This window comes from Artibeus jamaicensis, unplaced genomic scaffold (genome assembly GCF_021234435.1).
Source record: "Artibeus jamaicensis isolate MK-2021 breed Jamaican fruit bat unplaced genomic scaffold, CSHL_Jam_final contig_867, whole genome shotgun sequence".
NCBI classification, from domain to species: domain Eukaryota; kingdom Metazoa; phylum Chordata; class Mammalia; order Chiroptera; family Phyllostomidae; genus Artibeus; species Artibeus jamaicensis.
Window position 1 is genome coordinate 9,532,643 of NW_026521995.1, and position 22,630 is coordinate 9,555,272.

General features: G+C 51.0%; 1 long non-coding RNA gene across 4 annotated transcripts; it reads right to left on the minus strand.

Moving 5' to 3' along the window:
- Positions 1 to 532: 532 nt before the first annotated feature.
- Positions 533 to 12,209, minus strand: LOC119063929 (uncharacterized). Of its 4 annotated transcripts, none has more exons than XR_008393041.1 (6): positions 11,907 to 12,209; positions 8,135 to 8,439; positions 6,190 to 7,869; positions 5,615 to 5,911; positions 1,843 to 2,385; positions 533 to 1,702 (listed from the first exon to the last, which is right to left on the minus strand). It is a non-coding gene; the product is annotated as an uncharacterized LOC119063929 (long non-coding RNA). The 4 variants fall into 4 exon arrangements; XR_008393040.1 differs by having other exon boundaries at positions 6,190 to 6,296; positions 6,443 to 8,439; XR_008393039.1 differs by adding an exon at positions 6,052 to 6,136 and having other exon boundaries at positions 6,190 to 8,439.
- Between the last annotated feature and the right edge of the window lie 10,421 nt (positions 12,210 to 22,630).

The window sequence follows — 22,630 nt, forward strand, 5'->3', positions numbered from 1 at the left end:
CGTAAGACAGAATGATGCCCTGCCCCCAACCCTGCCACCCCGAAAGAGTATCAGTGGGTTTTTTAGCAGATAACTTGCAGGCCAAAAGGGAGTAGAATGATATATTTAAAGTGTCGAAAGAATAAAAACCTGCCAACCAAGAATACTTTACCCAGCAAAGCTGTCCTTCAGAACTGGGGAGATGAGTTTACAAGACAAACAAAAGTTGAAGGAATTTATTACCACTAGACCAGCTGTGCAAGAAATGTTAAAGGGGGATCTTCAATAAGAAACAAAAGTACACTAATTAGCGACATATAATATATGAAAGTATAAAATATATAGTTCAATTCAGAATTACTAATATTGTAACTGTGGGGGTTGTATTACCTTTAACTAGTATAAAGGTTAAAAGACAAGACAATTAAACACAACATAACTACAACAATTTGTTAATGAGTATATGATATAAAGTATGTAAATTGGGACATCAAAAACATATAATGAAGGGGGAGTATAAAAATGCAGAGTTTTTTATGCATTTGAAGTTGACTTGTTATTAGCTTAAAATAGACTGCTATAAATATATGATGTTTTATGTACACTTCATGGTAACTACAAAGAAAAAAATATACGGTAGATAAACAAAAGATAAAGAGCAAGGAATCAAAGCATACCACCAGAGAAAATCATCAAATCACACAGGAAGACAGAAGAAAGGAAGAAAGAAGGAAGTTACAAAACAGCCAAAAACCAGTGAACAAAACAGCAATAGCAAGTATATACTTATCAGTAATTACTTTTGGTAATAAAAAATTTTTAATTCTCCACATGAGTGGGAGAAGGAGAAGGGGGGAGAAGGTACAGAAAATAAGTAGCATAGACACTAGATAGAAAATAGATAGGGGGAGGGTAAGAATAGTAGGGGAAATACAGAATCTAAAGAACTTGAGACACGTGTTCATGAACTGAAGGGGGGAATGGTGGGGGAGGGGTGTGCAGGGTGAAGGGGAACAGGGGGGGAATAGAACAAATGTAATGGCATAATCAATAAAAAAATTTAAATTTTAATTACAGTTGACATAAAATATTATATAAGTTTCAGGTGTATGACATAACTTAAGAAGTGAAATTTGTGTAACTTGAGAAGTTACAAACAGAGAGCAGAATGCTGGTCATCAGCAGCTCTGACCGGCAGGGTGGGGAGAGTAGGGAGGGACGGGTGAAGGATGTGCAGCTTCAGTTATGAGATGAATGAGGTCCGAGGGTCTAATCACAGCATGATGACTGTAGCTGATAACACAGTACTGCATCACTGAAATTTGCTAAGAAAGTAGAACTTAAGTGTTCTCACCAAAAAATAAAGCTAAATATGATGGATGTCACTTAAGGACCTAAAGGTAGGCACACGCTCAAAATACATACATCTATAAGATCACAAGGACCACAGTGTTAGTACACTTTAAATATACTGCGATTTTGTTTGTCAGTTACACCTCAGTGAAGCTGGAGGAAACTCTTCATGATGCCCACGCGTGATGGCGGTCACCGCATCTCTGAACGGCAGCGCGTCTCAGCGGCACCCCTCGGAGGAAGGACGCGGTAAACTCTAACCTCACCCCTTCTCACCTCAGCCCCGCACACGGGTTTCCCGTGGAAGGAGCCCGTCAGTCCTCTGGGCGTCTGCAATCTAACCTCCAGGGCCCATCTCGAACTTCACCTCCTTAAAAAAAAAAAGCTTTACTGAGATAAAAATCACACACTACACAATCCACATGACTAAAGTATGTAATACAATGGCCTTCGGTGTATTTGCAGAGTTTGGCAACCATCTCCCCTAGCGCCAGGCAACTGCCAACCTACCTTCTGTCGCTGGAGATTCGCCCATTCTAGACATTTCATAGGAAGGCATCACATAGTATGTGGTCTTGTGTGTCTGGCTTCTCTCACTTAGCATGATGTTTCAAGATGCATCTACACCGTAACAGGAGTCAGAACTTCAGTCCCATTTATCGCTGAGTGTAGTTCACCGTTTGGACGGGCCACATTTTGTCTATCAGCAGTTGTTGGACATTTGGCTTGTTTTTACTTTGGGGCTCTTATGAATAACGCTGTTATGAACATTTCAAATAGCATCTCCTTTTGAGACCGTTTTTACTGTTTCACTAAATGTGACATTCCATTATGTGAGCCCCACATGCTCGGGGCCCCTTCTGGGAGGCTTAGCACCTCTTTACGCCACAGTCCTCCACAGGCTCTCACTGAGCCCTGGCTGGCGGCTCCGCCCCAGGAAGGGCTGTGTCTTGCTCCTCTTGCCTCCCAGCTCAGGGGCTGGAGCCTTCGGCAGGTGCTGCAGGACATCTCTCTGCGCCGGCACAGACCTTTGAGACAGGCAAGCTGAAACGTCTGTGTGGGAAAACCAGGTCGCAAGTTGCCCTATTAATTTTCTTTCCCCAATCAAGAAAAAGAGAATCATTTAAGTCATTCAAGTTGAAATCGTTGCCACCTGACGTAAAGTAGCAACACTATCAAAAGTACAGGCAATACGGTTTTTCCTCATTGTCTAGTGAAATGGGTCAAAATGCCAGGGATTGAAAGTAGTTGTCTCAGTATTAACAGAAGTCTATAACCCTCAGAAAAATACTGTTTTCAGGCTCAATTGAAATTTCCATGAAAACCTTTTAATGTTTAGGCTCTAAAGAAAATCCTCTTTTTCATATATGATGGGCATGACATGGTTGTGAATCATGAATTTGAAACAAGGGGTCACCCATCCTGGCCTCTGATGAGCATGCTGGAATACCCCTAGGTCCAGAAAACTGTATTTTATGGACTCCTGACTTTCCTGGAGCCTTGCTCCGAACCCCAGGGCCAAGTGACTCCCCCTGCCTCTCGGCCCTGCCCCCTCTGAAGGGCAGAGCAGTAGTCACCTGTAAGATGTACCCAAGGCTCTAGGTCAATGTGCAACCACCTTGGGGCTGATCTTTTTAGGGGGCCGGGGTCTCCTGTCCTTAGGAAGCCCCCCCACAGCAGTCTGTGTCCTCCGTTACCACTGGCCCTCTTGTCTCCCTCCTTCCTTTATGTGGTGTCGTCATCCTAAAATAACCTTCTCCTCCCACCCCCCCACCCAGAGTGCAGTGGACCGGGAGCAGATCTGGGGTCCGAGGACGTGGCTTTGGGTCTGACCCCCAGCCGGTTGTTAAACCTCCCCAGGTTTTGAACGTACACTGCAGCTCGGGACGCTATGCGCCTCACTGGGTCCCGGGGAAGCCCAGGATGGGTGCCGTGCAGGCACCGAGGGGGACAGCAGGCTGGGCGTCTCCTCTCCCTTTATTTCTAACGGACAGGCAATTGCCCTGCCACCTGAACGTCACTCAGTTTACACCCCCTTGCATTACTGACACTGGTCCTCGTGGGCAGTGACCCCTCCTGTTCTCACTTCTCCAATGCCCCCGCTCCCAGCAAAGGCCTGAATGCCCTCAGGATGATAAGAGACCTTGTGGAGAGCAGGTCATGGAAGGCTGTCTCCTCCTCTGTCTCGGGGAGGGGGGTCCCCACGTTCTGTGACCAAATGTGGAGACTATTCAGACATAAGGACCAAAGCCACCACCTGAATCCATTATTTTTACAGGATGTCAGTGTCTACACGTTCTCTCCTAGCCCTTCTTTCACAGGTAGGGGCAGAAATTCCTTAAATCATCTGTGTGCCATTTCGTGCTGCCTCGAGGAGAATGAAAATGATGAACACGCTGCGGTTCCCACGGAATAAATAGTTCATGTAAAGCCAAAGTAAGTAAGGTAATTTGCAATATGGATTTTTCCCTCCGAGTTATTAGAATGAACACAGTCAGCACATTCGGCCTCCATCTCCAGCGATACATTAAGTTAACAGCACTCACCTCCAGCCCAGCTCAGGTTGTGGATGGGGCCTCGAGTTTGCCTTGGCTGTTTGGGCTGACGGAAGAGGGAAGTGTAGGGGAGGTTCTGGATGTGTGTGCTCAGAGAGATGCTCACTGGCTGCCTGCTGCCTGCAGACACAGCCAGCTGAGACCAAGGAAGGGGGCGGTGCCTGCGGTGGTCACTGTGCCTCCCCCTCCGGCCTGTACCTCAGACCTGTGCTGCTGCCCCAGGGCCCCCGAGGGCCCTGCTGTGCCCTGCAGCTGTAGGTGTGAATCACACCCCTCACTCCCGGAAGAGGGACAACAGTGACTGGAAGCTAATGCTCACAGGACCTGGTCAGGCCTGTGACCAGAGACGTTCACCCACGTCAGCTGGGCTGGCCATCCAAGGGGGTGAGGGGCAAGGCGGGCAAGAAGGAAAACATGTGTTGCAGATTCTTAAACAAGAAACAGATGCATAATGTCCTGTCTGGCTCCAAAACAAAAGCCCGTCCACAGCTAGTTCTGTAAGATAAAAGGGGCCCAAAGACTGTGAGGGGTGGGCAAGGCCCTGGGTGCCGCCTCTCTCTGGGCAGCTCGCCCATCAGTCTCTGCATTCTCCGTCTCTCTAAGTGGGTAAGTCTGGGCTCTGATCCCGCTGTGTTTATCTCAGCACTCCCCACCGTCTAGCATTATTGTATGCTGTGATAACATTTTGGTTCCATCAGCCAGGCACTATGAGCTTCCCTTTGCTTTCACTGAAATCATGCAAGGGTGCGTACACAGCATCACACACATCACTGTGGCAAAGCCAGCGGTAACTCAGAGGGTTCAGGTTTGAGGTATCCTATGTCCTAAATGAGTCAGGAAGCTCCCTTGCAGCTCCCAGGCCTGGGTAGGTCTTGCTAAAAACCCTGTCCTCAGGATCTGAAGACATGAAGGCACTCTACAAGCAAGAATATTCTAGTGTCTTTGGATTTTAGTGCCTATGCTGCCAAAAGCGCCCCTTCCCCTTGCACTGCATAATCCAGTCTCACAGCTATTTGGTCTACATCCTGAGCCTCCCGGTCTCTTGTGCAATAGTTCACAAGGGCGACTCCAGCACCTTCACATCATGTACTGAAGTGCACCATTGCGCCCGACATTCAGGAAGCCTCCTTGGCACTAGGAGGACTGACGGGCTCTGGCTATCTTTGTTAGGGATGGAACCCCAGTCATGAGTGACATCCCCAAGTCCATACATTCTCTCCATTTTAAGCCGCTAATGCCTCAATCCTCATCCTGTATGCCAAGAGCTCCTCCCATCCCTGTCCCCCCAGCACCTGCCAGCTTCTGAATTCCTTTGGTAGACAAGCCGCCTTCTTCAGAAGCACAGACTATGCTCCCCACGTGGGCTAGGGTAGACATGGATACCTACAGACAGAGTATCCAGGCAGGAGTAAAGAGGAGTAAAGGCCTCGAGTGGGGGTGGGCCTGCCTGGTGGAGAAGTGCAGGGTGGTCAGGAAGGGGTGGGCAGTCAGCCAGAGGGCTGGTGGGGCCCTACCTGCCCTCCTGCTTTATGGGGGGGAGGGGTGTGGAAGGAGAAGGGTGGGAAGCGCTTGAGGGTTTTGAGCAGGGGAGCAGGTGATGTTCTGATTGTGTCTGAATCGTGTACACACTTGCGTTTGTGAACCCATTTCTCAACACGGTTCCATTTGGTATTCATAGGACTGTCACCCAGCAGATGCAATGTTGAAGTTACTATCCGATCACTTACAGACAACGCTGGGACTTTGGTCTTTGAGGTGACAGGGCTGATGTTGGAGGATTCAGGCACAGGTAAGCTTCCACACTGAGGCTCATGCACGGGACTCCGGCCTCTCTTCAGTTCTCACCCCAGGCCGGCGGCGCCTCAGCTGTGCCCGTCCCGCACAGTGAGTCTGGCACTGAGTTTCACTCGTAAACCACGCCATTGACAAGCATGGCCATAAAACTTCATTGTTCCTGATGGCAGTAGTCTGCTTTTTTAACCTTTGGCTTCCTTTCTTTTCCTGGTACTTTTATACATCTGGTTCTGGTAAAATAAAAAGATTCACTCCATTTACAACTGTACTTTCTGCTCAGGCTGGGGCTTCCCCCCACCCCCCACTTCCAGCTCAGGCAGGACAGTGCCCACCAGGGTTAGGGCCCCCCTGGGTCCAGGCAGGATGCTACCCGAAGACCACTGCTTAGAAGGGGTGGCCCAGCACGTGGTGCTGTCTCACGGTTCCCTGGTGTGCCCTGGGTCTGCGTCCTCTACCTATCAATACTGTTTCCATCCTCCACTCTCTCTAACAAGCACCCCCCCTCTACCTATCAATACTGTTTCCATCCTCCACTGCGTCTGCTTGTGTTGCAGCAGGATGCAAGGTTTTCAATATGTAGGAAGCCCCTTACTGCAAGTGCTCCCCAAAATTTGTCTGTGGAAAGAGGAAGGAAGGTGCAGAAAGACGAGGGGCCCCTGCAAGGCCCACAGGGGAAGCAGCTCAGTGGAGCTAAGAAAGGGAGAGAGAAGTGGAACAAAGCCTCCTGTCCCTCGATGAGGGACTTCCCATGGGTCCCTTACTTGCCAGAGAGCACGTCCTTCCTTCCTGACCACACGGAGAGGGCTGGGCAGAGCTTGGCGTCCCTCAGGCCAGGTCTCGGGCTGTTCTTCAAGTCTCGTTGTGCAACAGGAAACCTCACAGTCAGACAGACACCAGCTGTGGCCCACACAGATTCTTAGAGACGCAACTGTGGAGCTCAGGCCCATGGCCAAACACCACCCTGACCGCAGCAAGCCTCGCTGTGAGCGGTGACTTCTCCAAAGAGGAAAGGGACGTCCTGCTATCCCCTCAGAAGCATAATTTGCCCAAGTTGCCACTGACCTACATGACTCCAGAGCTGTATGGCCTTGTGGGTGTAAATGGACAGTGCGCTCTGGCACACAAACACCCACACAGTACACACACTACTCCACGCATGCACGCTCATGTACCACCACAGGCACGCACATAATCTAAACGCACCCCCCATAGGACACACCATACTAAGTATTCCACACACTCCACCACATACATGCAAACATGCATGTCTAAAAACATGATAGAAAAGGAAAACATTAAAATATTCAGATTTACCAGTGTTCAAGGAAATACAAACTTGTAAAAATATGAAATTGGCCACACTAAACAAAATGCTACCCTGTGTGTTGAAAAGAAGACTCCGCAGCGTCAGACTGGCTGGGTTAAGTGTCAGCTCTGAATGAGGTGGCAGCAGGGTCCCCTCTAGCTCCTCCGTGATGTGAGGACAACAGCACCTACTGTAGAGTGGTGGTCATGAGAATTTAATAGGTGAAAATACGTGATGTTCTTAGAGCAGGGATGGCCACTCGGGAGAACTAATGCACGTTCCATCACCACGGCCATTCCATGACTGCAGGGAGTGACAGAATGAGTCCTCTTGTGGCTGTGGGTGGGAAGGTGATTTGATAAGACCCTTATCAAACCCTTACACACTGCCATCCTATACCACTCAGGAACCCCTCTATCCTGAGGACACAGAGAGAAAAGGGGTCACAGACTCATGTGTAAGCATGTTCACTGCAGCATTATTAATAGTGAAAGAAAGAAAAAATGGAAACAGTGTAATTTCTAGACCAGCAGGTCAGTCATGGGGCTACCCGCCTGGCTGCTCAAGCGAGAAGCCTTGAAGACACCCTTCGGTCCTCCCTCACACGCAGTTAACAGCCAAGTCCTGTTCCTCCCACCTCCAGTCCGACCACTTCCTGCGGCGCACAGCCGGTGGTGCTCTGCCAGAGCAGTACTTCCTCAGGGAGGCTGCTCCACCCCTGTCCCGCTGACAGCGTGATGGCCTGTCCCCTCCTGTCGCACTCACCACTTTTGTGATGACCGATTCCTGCTTCTGCCCCTTCCACCAGGTGACGATGAGCCCCGGGGAGCCAGACGCTGCCTTTCTTATTTACTTTTGGACTCCCAAAGCCTGCAGCAGCACCTGGCACACATGACGATTCCGGACTGAGGACATCACGTAGAAGAAGGGATGTGATTCGGCCCTAAAGCCATCTTCTCAACAAAGCCAAGCAGCAAAATGCTGCACAGTACTACATGTGCAGAATGTCCGCACACTGTCTATACAGAGGTAACATTATTATCCACAAATAAATGTCTAACGACCCAGACAATAGGCACTAAATCATCAGCAGTGGCCATTTCCATTTCCATTCGCATGTATTTTTCAGTTATTTGACAATACACACCTATTTTTCTTTGTAACCGTGAAAAGAATGGATAAAGATAGTACAGCAAAGATCTAGGACTTTTGAAATGAAGCATAATCTGCGTGCACAATCTGGATGGTTGAGGCATCTATGAAATTCGCACGTTTGACCTTGCCTGAGACATTGTCTGTTACTGCGGTCATTTCCAGAGCAGCTCCACACAGCGGCTGATGATTCCTCTAATAGACGGGCCCTGCCTTCCTCGTGGGGACCCATCAGGCCAAGTGCAGTGGAGATGACAGCTGGTGGTTTCCGAAAGATAACATATACATTTTTTCTTTTTCCTGAAAGAAAAAGTTCAGAGTGAAATGGCCTTTTTTATTTTATAAGTCACTGTACACATTCGAGGGAATGTTGTCGAGGCTCTTCCTGGAGGACTTAATCCTCTGTCCCCAGAGCAGCTCCCTTTACTGTCCACACCAACTGTCCAAAGGTGTCGATGTGACAGGCCCCACAGCGGGGGGGGGGGGTCGTCTCCGAGTGCCTCCAGGCCAGGTCTCCTGGGACTTGGGGACACGTGGGGGCCCTCGGATGGATCTAGGGAGGTTGGGACCTAGTGGAAGTGGTGTCTGTAGAACTTGGGACAGTGCTTTCAAACCCGGATCTGAACCCTAGTTTTTTGGGATTTCTTCTACAGTCTGGATTCTCAGCACACCAGTTTCCCGGCGGACAAGTTGGAGTGGTTATGCATCTCTGTGAGACAGTTCTGAGGACAAGTGAAATTCACAGCATGGCCATTGACAGCACGTGTGGTCAAGCGGGTTTCTAGCCTTCAGTGCTTCTGCGCAGAGAGACCACCGTGGCCTATTCATGGAGTCTGTGGCTGGGTTTAGGGAGTGATCCTGGAAGGTCACCTCAGCTCTCACTCCCACCCGCCTGTGACCCAGTGCTCTAACTCCATCTAACCACCTAAGAAGTGGGCCACTGGAACGTTGTTATTCTGACCTTCGATCACAGGTCTCTTTTAAGCAGATCACCAAGTGAGGACAGGGGAAAGAAGTAAGGCTGTTCAGCCCAGAGAAGAGTAGGAAAAGGTCTGGATGTAGAACAGAAAAACTGTCATCTACATGAAGGGACAAACTTGTTTCATATGGCCTTCCAGGACAGCACTGCAGCCAGGGCTGGCAGTTCTAAAAAAAAAGTCAGATTTCTGCTTCACTGAAAAGAACATTCTAAGAACAAAAAGTGACCCAAAAGTCTGCCTTACAAGACAGCACTGAGTCACCTGTGACTGAATATCTCAGTAGTGCTGACTGATCACAGGACAGGAAGAGGGGATTCCTGTGTAGAAACTAGACAGATTGCCTTGAGTAGTCATCCTAACTCCGGGGACCAAGGTTTCTGCTAAATGACCTTTTTTTTTTTGTCTTTTCTTCTAAAACTGCTTGAAAACAATTCATAAAATAAAGGCTTACTTCTCTTAAAAAAAAAAAGAAAACAATTCATAATTTCTCCTTGACACCATTTTATCCAGACACAGTCAGAACTGCAACTGCTAAAGGTCTCCATCCCTCCTCACCCCAGGGGTGGAACTTGGTCTCAGGACTGTCTATCTATGCACTGCAGGACAAACCCAGGCCGTGGGTCCTGCCTTCCCAGAACGAAATCCAAACTCAAGTTCCCAGCCTCCCTTGCAGGAAGGATGAAGTCTTGATCCTTTAAAGATTCCCATTCAAGACATGAATTTGGAAGTGTAAACTGAAGGGAAAGTGGGGTTGAGAGGGGGAAGTGGGGAAGGGAGGAAAGCTTGCTTGCTGCCTCCGAACTTTCTGGAGGGTTTTGGGTGATGTCAGAGACATCGGCCTTCAGTGGTGGCGGCTGCTGCCCAGATGAAGCCAAGCCAAACCCTGGGACTGAAATTGCATAAGTTTTAGCAGAGGTGGCACATGCAGTCAAGCGGGTTTCTGGCCTTCAGTGCTTCTGCGTAGCAAGACTGTCACAGCCTACTCATGGAGTCTGTGGCTAGTTTTAGGGAGTGATCCTCGAAGGTCACCTCAGCTCTCACTCCCACCCACCTGTGACTTAGTACTCCATGTAACCACCTAAGAGGATGGCCAGAGGCTCATTGGAGCCATGTTCTCTTAGTCCTCAGGCACACATAGAACGGGATTGCCTGTCCCAACTTCCCTTGGGTTTGATCACCCAACTGGGTTCTGTCCACTGGTGATGGATTGCAGGTCATCTTCCCTCAATCCTCTGGTGCTGTTTCATCTCCCAGCAGGATCCAATGGAAGACAAGAACCCTAGAGGATGGTAGAGGCACTAGCAGCAAGGAGTGTGGGTCCTCGAATAGCCAACTGGATTGTGCTGTGAATGGGAAATGAGCCTCTTATTGTTTAAGTTACTTTGGGGGTTGATATGGGGTTGATAGAGGGTTAGCCCACCCTGACTAATACACTTAATAAATCCATTTTCTGCTGAACCAGCCAAAGGATATTTTATTTGTGAAGACTAAGAGCTCTGAGTGTTTCACATCCCTACTTGATGCGCCCTCACGAGGCCTGATTAGGTAGTCACATCTGCAGGTAGCTCTGGTTCCCTCGGAACAGGAGGCATTGGGCTTGACTTGCTGTGTATTACCTGCCCTGCTGAGTGGGCTCCAACTCCCAGCAACCCTCTGAATGGGGATGTCCACAGTGCCCTGTCCTGTAGACTCATGCTATGGCTTTTTTATGGAGTCAATCCATCTCGTATTTGGTCTTCCTCTCTTCTTGACTTGGACCGCTTCTCTAATGCAGGACAGAAGGGGTGCAGCTGACGCCCAGCAGTCACCCTCCTTCCTCAGAACCAGGCCACAGAAGTCGGTTCAAGGGAGAGTCAGCTTCTCCTCTTCTCCAGTCACTGCAAGGCTATGGCTTCACTCCCGACTCCGAGCTAGGAACTGAGGACAGTCAGGCCTGCTCTTCTGGGTGCCCCCGAACTCCATAGAGGGAGTTCTGCCCTTCCTCTTTACCACAAGGGGAAGCCAGCTCTGAGTCAGGAGCCCAGAGAGCTGTGTCCGAGAAAACTACCTCGCACCCAGTACAATCAGCTCTGAGTCAGTGCAGCAAGGAACCTTTGGCATCTCTGGCCTGTTTGCCCCGTAAGTACCCCACCCGCAGGGCAGGGCCAGTGGCAGTCAGGTCTGTATCACAGGACTGGCTGCCCTCACAACGGATTGGATCAAGACTACGCACGTGGTCCTAGCTGGGCCAATCCCATATGTTGTTTCTGAAATGTGGGCAGTTTGGAGCGGGCTGATGCTAGCCCCTCTGCTGCTCAGGGTAGCTGGCAACTGATGAAGGGTGGGCGGGGCCGTGTAGCAGGCCAGGTAGACTGAGGAACGGGCCTACAGGAAGCCAGTCGGCCAACAAAAGTAAACCAGCAGAAAAAAGAAAAGGTGAGTGAAGGCGAAAGGAACGTTCTGGGCCCAGCTGCATCCCAGGCTGTGGGTCCACAAGCAATAAATTTTCTCTAATTCGCTGAAGCTCATTCAAGTTAGTTTCTAAAATCTAAAATGAAAGGGTCTTAACTGATACAGGAAGAAGTAGAAAATGTTAACCCCACAGATCGCCATCTCATGGAAACTAGGCACCTCCTGGCTTGTCGTGAACTGGGAAACCTAAAAGTACTCAGCCAGGAAAGCTATGGAGGTTGGCTAGACCTCCTCAGACTTATTTGTAAGTGGAAAGGACACGGGCCACTACCTTTTTTCTCCAGTCCAACCACCTCATGTCCAGCAGGGCCATTGCAGAGAGGTGGGCTGACTTACCCAGGTCCCACGGGCAGCCCGCGCTGGGTCCCTGATCTTGGTCTCATCTTCCCTGCTGCCAGGACAAGTACAACCCCAAACCTTAAGTCTCCTTTAGAACGCACGTCCCTTTCCTGCCCTGGGACGCTGTGGCCAGGCAGGAGCCATCAGGATCAGCACACACGTGTTGCTAGGCTGGCCAGAAATGACGCGGCTAATTCCCTCGCCCCGCTGGTCCGGGCGCTGAGACGCCGCGCTCCCTGCGCACTTGTGCGCGCTCCGGCGGCTGCCGGAGCAGCTGCAGACACCGGCTGCCAGGCTCGGCGCCCACTCCCCACTCACCCCTGCGCGGCGGGGTGGGCCCAGCCAGCCGGGCCTTTCAGAGTTAATTAGCTCTCATGCATATGGATACCACCGCGGTTGAACACAGTGGAGAGGTCGTAACCTGACCTCGGGAGGCGTGCGGGGAGAAAAGACTACTTTCTCAGCTCCGTCCCTAATTGAAAGAGGAGGGGTCCCGCCAGCGCCGTGGGTGTGACGGCCACCGCCCCATTTTCTCCTACAGAAGCTGCACCGAGCGTGCTGGGCGCCTCGCCCGCGTTAGCAGTCCTCCTAATGACCCGCGGGTCGGTGCAGGCGGCCCAGCCTGCGTCCCAGTGCGCTGTCGCTGTAATGCTATCTGCACTGGGAATTTTTATTCCGCAGCTTTCCTTTTCCGTGATGGTTTTCATTTCCTGTCTTTCAGAGCTGGAAACATTTATGGAATATCACATGGTTTTCGTTTACACAGGAAGTCAGCTGCAGTGCTGAGGAGATACCGACGGACTTTCTGTTTGTTTTTTAGGGCCCCCGCTCCAACCCCCGCCCAAAGACAGACAGCTTGCAGCGTTTTGTTTTGAAATACTTTTCCTTTTTGATCTAAAGTCACGGTTCTCCGAAGTGTTCTCTGATTACACACAGAAAGCAGCAGTTTATTTCTGACACGTGGTAATCACTTTATGTGAAGAAAGCTCTGCGAGAAGAGATGCTTTTGCTTTCCCCGGAGCGAAGGAGGGAGCCCGGAGGCGTGAGCGAAGAGCCTCCAGGGCGGCCGCGGAGAGGTTGAGCAGCCGGCCCGGTCTCTGCGCGGCCCAGGCCGCCTGAGAAGCTCGGTTCACAGCCTCCCGGAAACAGGGTCCTTATTGCCCAATAACCTGCTAGGACCACTCTGCTTAAACCTGCACAGAGCAGTGTCTTCTCCAGCACCCCTACACACATATCCAAAGGACCGCAATATGTGTCGCTTCTCTACCAACCCCCAACCCATCACCCCAGCCATTAAGAGAATCTCAAGGCTTTATAACAGAGATGGAGAAGGATGTGAAAGAATTTGCAATTGGTTCTTTAAGCTCCGCCCTCCGGTCCCCGCTGAGTTAGGAGCTCCCGGCTGGGAGCGCCTACAAAGACGGGACTCTAGTTACCCTGTCTCCTTCCCCAGTGTGGTTGCTTCCCTGCACCCTTGTTCTTAGGGCAACCGACCACCCTTGGCAATAGCGCCACCTCGTGGCCAGAACACCTCTCCAAGCATTTCTTTATCTCCCTTTTCCAGGAGTGTGAACAGTCCCTGTGGTCCAATGGAGACTGCCTTTAAAAGCCAGGGTGTTCAGAATTAATTCAAGGCTTCAGAGGAGGGCCCACCGAGAGTGGAAGTGGTTCCCCCTCCCTTTCTTCTTGTCCCCGAATGAGCTGAAAGCACAGAGGACTAGAGGCTCTCCTTTCCTGCATTCCACAACAACATACCAGTTTCTTTGATTTAAAGCTAAGCCCTAATAGAACGGAAAATGTCCTTTAAGAGATAGAATTTAGGCACCTTTTAAAGGGTGAACCAGTTTATTGCCTTTTCTCCAGGGTAACTGGGCCCCTAGAGAGGGCTGAGACACAGAGGCAGGGGGCCCACCCCGAGGTTCGGGAGGGAGAAAGCCAGGCCTGCAGAGGCCATACTGCAAGGGCAGGGGTCACCCCCATGCTGAGATGAGGAGGTGGTGAGGTGCTGGCTCTGGGAGGCAGGGTAGGACAGTCCTGTGCCCATTTCAGGGGTGGGCAGGGAGCCCTCAAAGAACATCAAGTCCCTGATAGGCCCCAGGCCCCAGGTGTCCCTGGCAGCTGAGACTCATTTAATCAAGACTTTCTGGCAGCCTGGCCATGACCGTCTTCTCTCCCCCCTTTCCCCCAGCCCGTAAAGCCAACAGCCATCTGTGTGAACACGAGTCCTGCGTTTTTATGGGCTGCCTACTGGCGGCTACAGGACAAGAGGGGGACAAAGGCTGATTGCTGCAGCCCTTTCAGTCTCCCAATATTAAACTGTGTAACGTGACCCGTTCTCGGAAACCAAATATTTGCAAAGACACCCAGAAGCCACCTGGCTACTAAATCTCTTGATGAGGCGGGCTGTTGGTGCTGTAAAAATCCCACCTGGGGATTTGCTCAGCTTCTGAGGGGTCAGCGGGCAAAGCTCCCTTCCACTGGGCAGGGAAGCCTGGCCTCCACTGCACAGGCAGGCCTGGATTGGTGTGCGCAGGCGGAGCCTCATCGGGGCCTGGGGGCTGCCTCCGTGCAGGGGGTGGCTCTGGTCTGTCTGAGGCTGTTTTCCTCCCAGGAAACTGCATGTACCTCCTGTCGCTCGTTACCTAACTGAGGAACTATTTGAGTCAGCATGGTGCTTCTATGAGGTTCTTCAGCTCCAAATGAGCAGTCCACTCCATGGCGTACCAACTGATTTGGCAGGTTCTGAGAGGCGTCTTCTCACCCTCTCTTTCTCCCACCCAGCACTCTTCTCTGGGAGAATGGAGTTCACTGGTTTTGAGGGGCGGGCAGTCACAAACTTAATTACTCTATATTCCAACCTCTGCTGCCTGTTGGGTGTGCGGGTGGTAGTCCCCGGCACATCACGATGGCTCCAGAGTGGCATACCTTGTCTCTGCTCAAGACTCCTCCTGGTTCCTGTGGCTCCACCCCCTAGAAAACGGGAGGATTTGCTGAGGGAAGAAGTTTTGAGAGAAAAAATCGGATGCCCAACCCTGGCTGAGGCTCACCCAGACAGCACTGTCTCTCCTAGAGACGCTGGGCCCCCAACAGGTGAGTGGTGGTGCAGGCAGGCCTGGACCTTGGACCTTACCATCCTGCCATCCTGGACTCAGCATTGTACTCATTCCTGTTCCATTTACATAAAAAAAAAAAAGCCTTCTGGTAATATGCCAGACTGAGATTACATAATGATGTTGTTTAGCAGCAACTGTGTCATTCCATGCTGTTGACAGTAAAATAAATTAACGTAATAAACATAATTTGCTCAAAAACAGCTAAGGAAAAGCAGATGGTTAGCACATTCCAGCAGGACCTGTTGGTCTAAGTTTGCACGGATGTTTAGATGGTGTGCTGCCTGCAACAGATGCTCGCCTGAGTCTTCAGGTGACAGGCACGGGCAACTCAGGGTGGCCTGGGGGAGGGCTGGGCCCCCTTGGGGTGTGGGCGTCCAGTGCAGGGCCCTTCCCTGGATGAGGGGGGTGTGCAGCAGCCACTTGCCTAGGTCCCGGCCAGGGCTGGCCCAGGATGGGAGCCCCGAGCTGCCTTCCCCTGCCTTCCACAGGGCTGAGCCCATGTCCTCTCAGCACCTGGGCCATTAGCATGCACAGCCCATCCCTGCCCAGCAGCTGTCCTTTGTGTTCCCAGAACAAGCCAGCTTTCTTCCTGGGAGCATGGCGCTCCAGCTTCTGCCCACGAGCTTCCCTGTGGCTTCGAGGGCCGGTGGGCCTCCTCTGGGTACTCCAAGTGGGTGCTGCAAGCCCCTAAAAGAGAAGAAAAAGTTATCTTTGCAGAAGGAGGCCCTGGCTGCCCCGTGCCTGGGAAGCAGGGCAAAGAGGAGGAAGGCCTCTTTCCTCCCCAAGTTGAAGGGGATGGGCTTCAAGTCATTGCCATTTCAGCTCTTAATGGCCAGGACTTGCTTCTTCCTGTATGCTACCTGCAACTGATGCTCACCTGGTCCCCAGGTGATGGCACAGCGACTCAGCATGACCTGGGGGAGGGATGCCAGGCCTGTCACTGAAAAGGGGGTGCTTACCAGCATTGAGACAGGAGCACACAGGTTCTAGAAGTGCTTGTACAAAACCCGAGGGTTGGTCCCGGAGACTTTGGAGATGGTTCAGAAATTTCTGACGGGAGAATTTGGAGTAGGAGTCCCAGATGTCTATGGAATAACCAGGAAGACAAATGCCTGGTGTGGGACAGCTCTCCTGCTTGCTGCATCCCAGTGACACTGCACTGGGAACCTGTCTGAGTCCGTCTCCTCATTTCCTAAGTGGAATTGTTGTGAAGACAGGGTATGACTGTCCGGGGCTTAATACCATGCCCTGCCTGTGCCACTTGCCCACTGAATGGCCAAAGTTGTGAATCTCAACTGCAATATCCAAGACTGTTTCATGGGAAAGGCAGCAATATCTAAGACTGCAATATCCAAGAGTGTTTCCTGGGTCCAGAGGATAACTTGAACCTTGTCCTGACTGGCTTCCTGCTCCATCCTCATCCTCCACCCATAGCTCTGTTCTTCCCCTCAAACACCTGCTCAGCCAGGCCAGGCTCTCTGCAGAGCAAAGGTACGAAGGGGTTTGAAGGCTCAGAAGGAGACACTGTGAAGAATAAAGGGGTAAAGGAGCAGGAAGGGTCAGGGAGAAGCTTCAGACCAGGAAACTGGAGCGGGGGTGGAGGAGTGCAGTGCTAGCAAGTGCCACTTTAGATAGCCTGTGCCTGCCCAGCGGGGAGTTCTGCCTACCCCTGTCCTGGTCAGTCCTGGGGCAGGGGTGTAGCCTCAGGTCCCAGGTGGATCTGGGTGGTATTGCAGCTAGAAGCAGTCAGTCAGTCGGCTGATTGCTCTCCTCCCAGCAGGTTCTCTCCTGAAGGGAAGTCGGTGGTGCCCCCCCAGGTCACCCCAGTGCAATGGGTTCCCTTGCACTTGGAGAGGTATGCCCTACTCTGCAAGGCCCTGCTTACCTTGCCGAACTCATCTCCGCCCCACCCACCCCAGCCACTTTACTTTCCAGATCCTCAAAGGAGCCAAACTTCACCCAGTGTTCTGGCTTTTAGGACTGCTTAGAACACACTGGCTTCCTCATCTGCCTCTGCTGGATTCTTCTTGCAATTCAGACCTCAGTTCCAATGCCAGCCAGCTTTCCTGACCTTCTACTCTTAAAGCAGCCCCACCCCACTCTTCACTGTCCGCACAGCATCTACTTTCAGTCTTGCACAGCCCTCGTCACTGTCTGCATTTGGAGTTTCCTCTGCTTCTTGCTTATCTATGTACGTTTGCAGTGTTGCTTTCTGAGGCCAGGGGCCCCTCTGATGTGTTTACCACCGTGTTTCTAGAGCAGTGCTTGCTGCACACAGTAGGCATACAACAATGCAAGACCTGGAAGGGTTGGAAGTGCTAGAAGGGCTGAAAGCCCAGTGTTCTGGGCAAGGCACTACCCACATTTCAGAAAATAAGTGGCTTTTCAGAAGAAAAGAATGCTGAGTGTGTGTGGGCCGAGGAACATGTAACAGGGAAAGAGATCCAAAGCCAAGAGCACCCACCACACACATTGAAAGTATTTATTTATTCCTTATCTAAACCTCTTAGGGCTTTTAGCATAACAATACTGTGATGTGCTCACATGCTAATGAAGGACAGTGGATCCGAGCCTCTTCTCCCAGCATTCCTTCTCGCTGAGTACTTTTTAAAAAATCCTTTGGCATAACCCTGACCATGTGGCTCAGCTGGTTAGAGCATTGTCCCATGGTCCCCATGTGCCAAAGTCGTGGGTTTAATCCCTGGTCAGGGCACAAAAAGGAATCAGTCAATGAATGCATAAATAAGTGGAACAAAACATGTGTTCCACATATAATAAGTGGGAAATTATTAATTATTTATATTTAATTTATGTTTATATTAATTATTTATTAAATATAAATAAGTGTTTTTTTGTTCCACTCTCTCTGAAATCGGTAAGCAAAATTAAACAAAAAATTATCTAGCATAAAAGGTCTGCTTTTGTGCCTAGTACAGGCTTAACTATTGGCAATTAGTTGTTACCAGCAGGCTTGGTTCAGGAACATTCCAGCACCTTGCTCTGTGGCCTTGGACACTTTTCCAGTGTAATTCTTAGGCTATTTTGTTGGGGCACTGGGAGGGTGTATCTATACAGACTTCTTCTTGCTGATGTCTATAAACATGTTTCCAATTGATACTTACATTTCAGAAACAACCTCCCAGAACCACACCTAACAACAACCTTAAAAAGTCCCCAATTTCCAGTTATCCCTAATGCCCTGAACTCCCGGAATGTAGCCCTCTCAGTGCTGTATGTGCCGTGCTAACAAATCGTCCACAACTATTACAAAAATCTCCGTCGGGGCTGTGGCAGCTGCAGCACAGATGTTCTGCATAGCAGCTGAGCATTGTTTAGTATCAACAAACACTATCTCCGAGACGGAAAACGTGAGTGTGGAGCTAGAATCGGCGATAACAAGAGCCACGCAGATCATTTGCAGGGAAACGGAAGAAGGCTCGGGGCTGCGAGCGGCCCCTCTCCCCCAAAGGCAACGCCCCATTTCAGAGCACACTGAGATGTAGGTGTTGAGTGTTCTTAGGCCCCAGGCTCAAATCCCTGTGCCAAATGGCCAGTTGGCTCCCTAGAAATGGGTGCCTGGAGTGTGGGCTAAACCCAAACACCCCAATTTGTGGTTCTCTGGGTCCACCCTTTGGTATTTATCTTGCATGTGTCACCGAAGATTTAACTCTGCAGGTGCCGATTTGGGAAGCTGCTCAGTCTGTGCTCAACTCCTGGCAGATAGTTTAAAAGAAATAACTCCCAACTAGATACCATCCTTCCAGGATACCCCTCTAGTGTCTCACTGTCATTTCTGCCAGAACCTCCCTTTAGAGATGATAAACTGCCACGTTGAACCCCAGAGCTCACCAGAGGTTCCTGGGAGATGATGGAGCAGTTGGCATGACAACCAGTGGGAGGCAATGAAGCCAGTGCCATGTGTCAGAATGCCATTGGACGTGGGCCTGGAGGGGAGACACGCTGGCCTGACCCTCGTTTCCACGTGCGGAAATGGGTGCCACAGCAATGACAGGACTGTTCGGGGCATGGGGACAGGCGGGATCAGCCGAGCAGGACCACAGGCAAATGTGGTGCTCAATGCCAATATTGAGTCCTTCTTGGGTGGCACCTCATCTTCTAAGTGTAGATCATTGTGGGGTGATTAGTATATACTCAATTAAAGGAAAATTCTTCAATTAATATTTCACATTAAAAAAATCAACACATGAAGCAACACATCAGCCCTGAGACCCTGATTTAAGAGGTTGCCAACCCTGTAATATGGGAAAGACTGTAAGGTTATAGACCAGACAAACTCCAGGAACACATGTCCCTAGAACACAGGAGTCCAGGGGCTTCCGTGGGCTCTAAAAGGGCCAAGATTCCAGAAAACCTTGCTTGGACCCGTTCCAGGCCATTTCAGGGCCAGCTGAGTTGTGTGAGTCAGACTGTCATGTGTTGCAGGGGCAGGTCCGGGGCAGACACCTCCCAAGGACTGCCTGCACTGCGGTGATCTGGGTCAGGGGTGGCCTTCTCAGGCCTCTGCTGGTCCAGACCTGGGAGGCTGTGCACATTCCCTGACCTATGATTACACTGTGACTTGTCTCCTTCAGTCTCTAGTACCAGGCAGAGGACCTCTCTAGGCCTAGGCAGATGTCCTAACCCCGCCCTGCCTTGTTCTGGGTGGAAGCCCCCTTTCAAAGTCCATGTTTGCACTGAGCCTTCTTTCAGTAGACATTCCAGGTCAGCCCGAAAGAGGTCAGGACTGATGACCTCACTTTCTGTAAGGATAAGGAGGCCCAACTCTGCACCAGCCTAGGTCACCAGGGACTCATAAGTCCTGTCTCTGCCAAGGGATGAGGAGAGCCATCCAGAGACCTGCTCATGTCCCACAAACAGCAGCATCCTGCTCATTTGGACGCTTGTTCAAGCACTAGGCTGCGTGATGCCTTGTCGTCTGTCTTCTGAGCATCACCAGTGAGGCTCATCCCTTCTGAGGCTCTGTGGCTGAATGTTTGCTGAAATGCTGATGTAACTTCCAGGAAAGAAAGAATTTTAGAACTGTTTTGACTAATGAGATTCTGCAAACTTCTCCATTAAGTTTCATTCACCGTGTTTCAAAGGAAAATTATTTTCCAAAGTGGCTGGTCTGGAACAAAGCCTTCCGATCCTGGCCACTGTCGCTCTGCCCCTGTGAGCCAGCTCTAAGGAAGCAGAGCAATGCCCCAGCGCATTGGAGCCCACAGGGCAGCTGGTGGGAGGGGAGCAAGAATGGGTGCCCGCATGAGTACAGCCTTTCATCTTCTCACAGATGACTGTCCCGGAGTGTGGGGGGTGCTGGGCTCCCAGCACCATGGTGGTGGATGCTAAGACTCATGGGATGCAGGTCTGGGAACAACTGTCTTCGTTAGATCAACATTTGTTAAACATCTGTCACATATGGGCTCCGTGCTGAGTGCTGGGGCCACAAAAACTAGAAAGAAGCCACCACTTCTGCCCTTAGCACAGACGAGAGGGAAGCTGTCTCTGTCCCAGCAGAAAATGCCCTGGTGTGGGTGTGCGGCATGTGGTGCGTCTTATTAAGAGCATCTCGGGTAGAGAGATCTTCAGCCAGGATGGCAGATGCTGGTGGGTGAGCCTCACAATGGTTCCTCCTCTGGAACCATTCAGGTAAATACAGGGGGAGGTGCTCACTTGGGCTCCTGTCACGCCCAAGTTTGACCAAATTCCCATGTGTGCAGACTGGCTGTTTATGGGCCGGACAGGGTCCCGAGAAGGCGGGAGCAGCAGCCAGAGCTCTGATCCTGTGCTCCAGCCAAGTGTGCAAAGGCAGGGGGTCGAGCCCACAGTTGAGCACCTGCCCTTCCTTCCTGAGCTTCTCCTGTTGGTTGCGCAGATGGTCACTCTAGGCACACACCTCTGCCACAAGTGAAGCATGCATTGGGTGGGCTAGATTTTCAGGTTCATTGGATTAAATGGGGCTGAATTATTGATGAGGCTTGGGGCTGAGGTTGGGCCTTAGGTGCTGGGTAAGAATTGGCTTAGGCCAGGATCTTCCTCTCCGGGCTCCTGCTTACTGCTCTTGGAAGACCACTGGGCGCTGGGTCCACTCCCCAGGCCCAGGCCTCACCCCAGGCCAGGAGCTGCAGGCCCGGCCTTGGCCAGGTCTCTGGATGGCTCTCCTCACGGGTCCTGAAAGCAGCACATACATTTCCCCAAGCCTTGTGGGATTAATAAACGCCATTTAAAAATAATTAAAAGTGATTGATAATTAATTTTAGAAATAGCCCTTGCCAAACAGCTCATTAAATATAATCTCCCCAGGTGTCAGTTCCACTCATTGTCAGGCTTTCCGGTCCCATGAAAAGCAGTGCTGAGATCGGCCAAAGGTTGCAGTCAGAGTCTGTGCCACTTTCAGCTGCTTTCCTCATTTGCAGGCCATCTGACGTTCCTACAGAGTACGTCCTGGTTCTCTGCAGGCTGGACTGTGAGGGTGGGGGGCGGGAGGTGGGATCTAGCAAGACACTGGGTCAAGGACGCCTTGGTTTTCTCTCCAGCAACTGCAGGCAAAGCTGAGACATTCTCATTCTATGCTCATGTCCTCTCTGATTGTTGTCCCTGATTGCTGGGCACAGTGCTGATGTGGAACGAAATCCGAGCAGACAGGGCTCTGCCTCAGCGGCAGTCCATGCGTCAAGCAGCAGCTAAGGTTGCCCAGAGGCTGCAGTCAGCTCAGCAGGCAGCCTGGGCCCCCGTCCTCTGGGTTTACAGCAGGACGGTGAGATTTCTGAGGTGGACTCACATCACTGAGTGACGACTGAGGGAGGGAGATAAAAATGGTGGACCACGTGTGCCCGGCAGCCATGCCAGAAGGGATGTCTTTGTGAACTGCACGTTCTTCCTCCTCTCCGTATTTTTGCTGGCAGATGGCACTGCTTGTTCTGGGTGTGTGGTCTCCTGGGAGCAGAGCTGGCCATGACTAGCCAGCCACTGGAGACCTAGAGAAGAGTGACACAGGCCCCTGCCCTTTGGTGACTCAGAATCTAGTGGAGAACTGAGGTGTGTGCCTGGGGGAAATAAAAAAAACAAAACCTTCTGTTGGCAGTGGAATGTGATGCCAAGTGTGGGTTTTGAACCATGATTCCTGTAAAAGTCCAGGAGAAGGAGAATGTCTTTTGTTTGTGATTCTAGAAATTCTTTGGTGAAAGAAGATTTGAGCTCTCTCCTAAAAACATGGGGGAGGGCTGCAGATGTAAACACCCACAGGCAGAAGAGCACAGGACAGTGGGACCACGGGATCCCTGCAGGGTGGGGTGCGGTGCAGAGGACTGCGGGCAAGTCAGGCTGGAGAGGTAGGTCGGAGCCACACTGTGCTCTGGACTTCAATCTGACTGAACATTTGGTTTGAAAGAAGTGATGAGATCAGAGTGTGAGTCCGGGACTCTTACAATGCGAGGTATTATAGGGGAGCTTCTACCAACCCCATACATGGGGCTCCAGGAAACTCTGGTCATGGGGCACAGAAGAGCCTCCTCAATCTGTAACTCTGTGCTACCAAAGGGTACACTGTACCCCAAACTACGTTAGGTGTTTGGTTGCAAGTGGCGGAAAAGCCCCAAATAACAATGA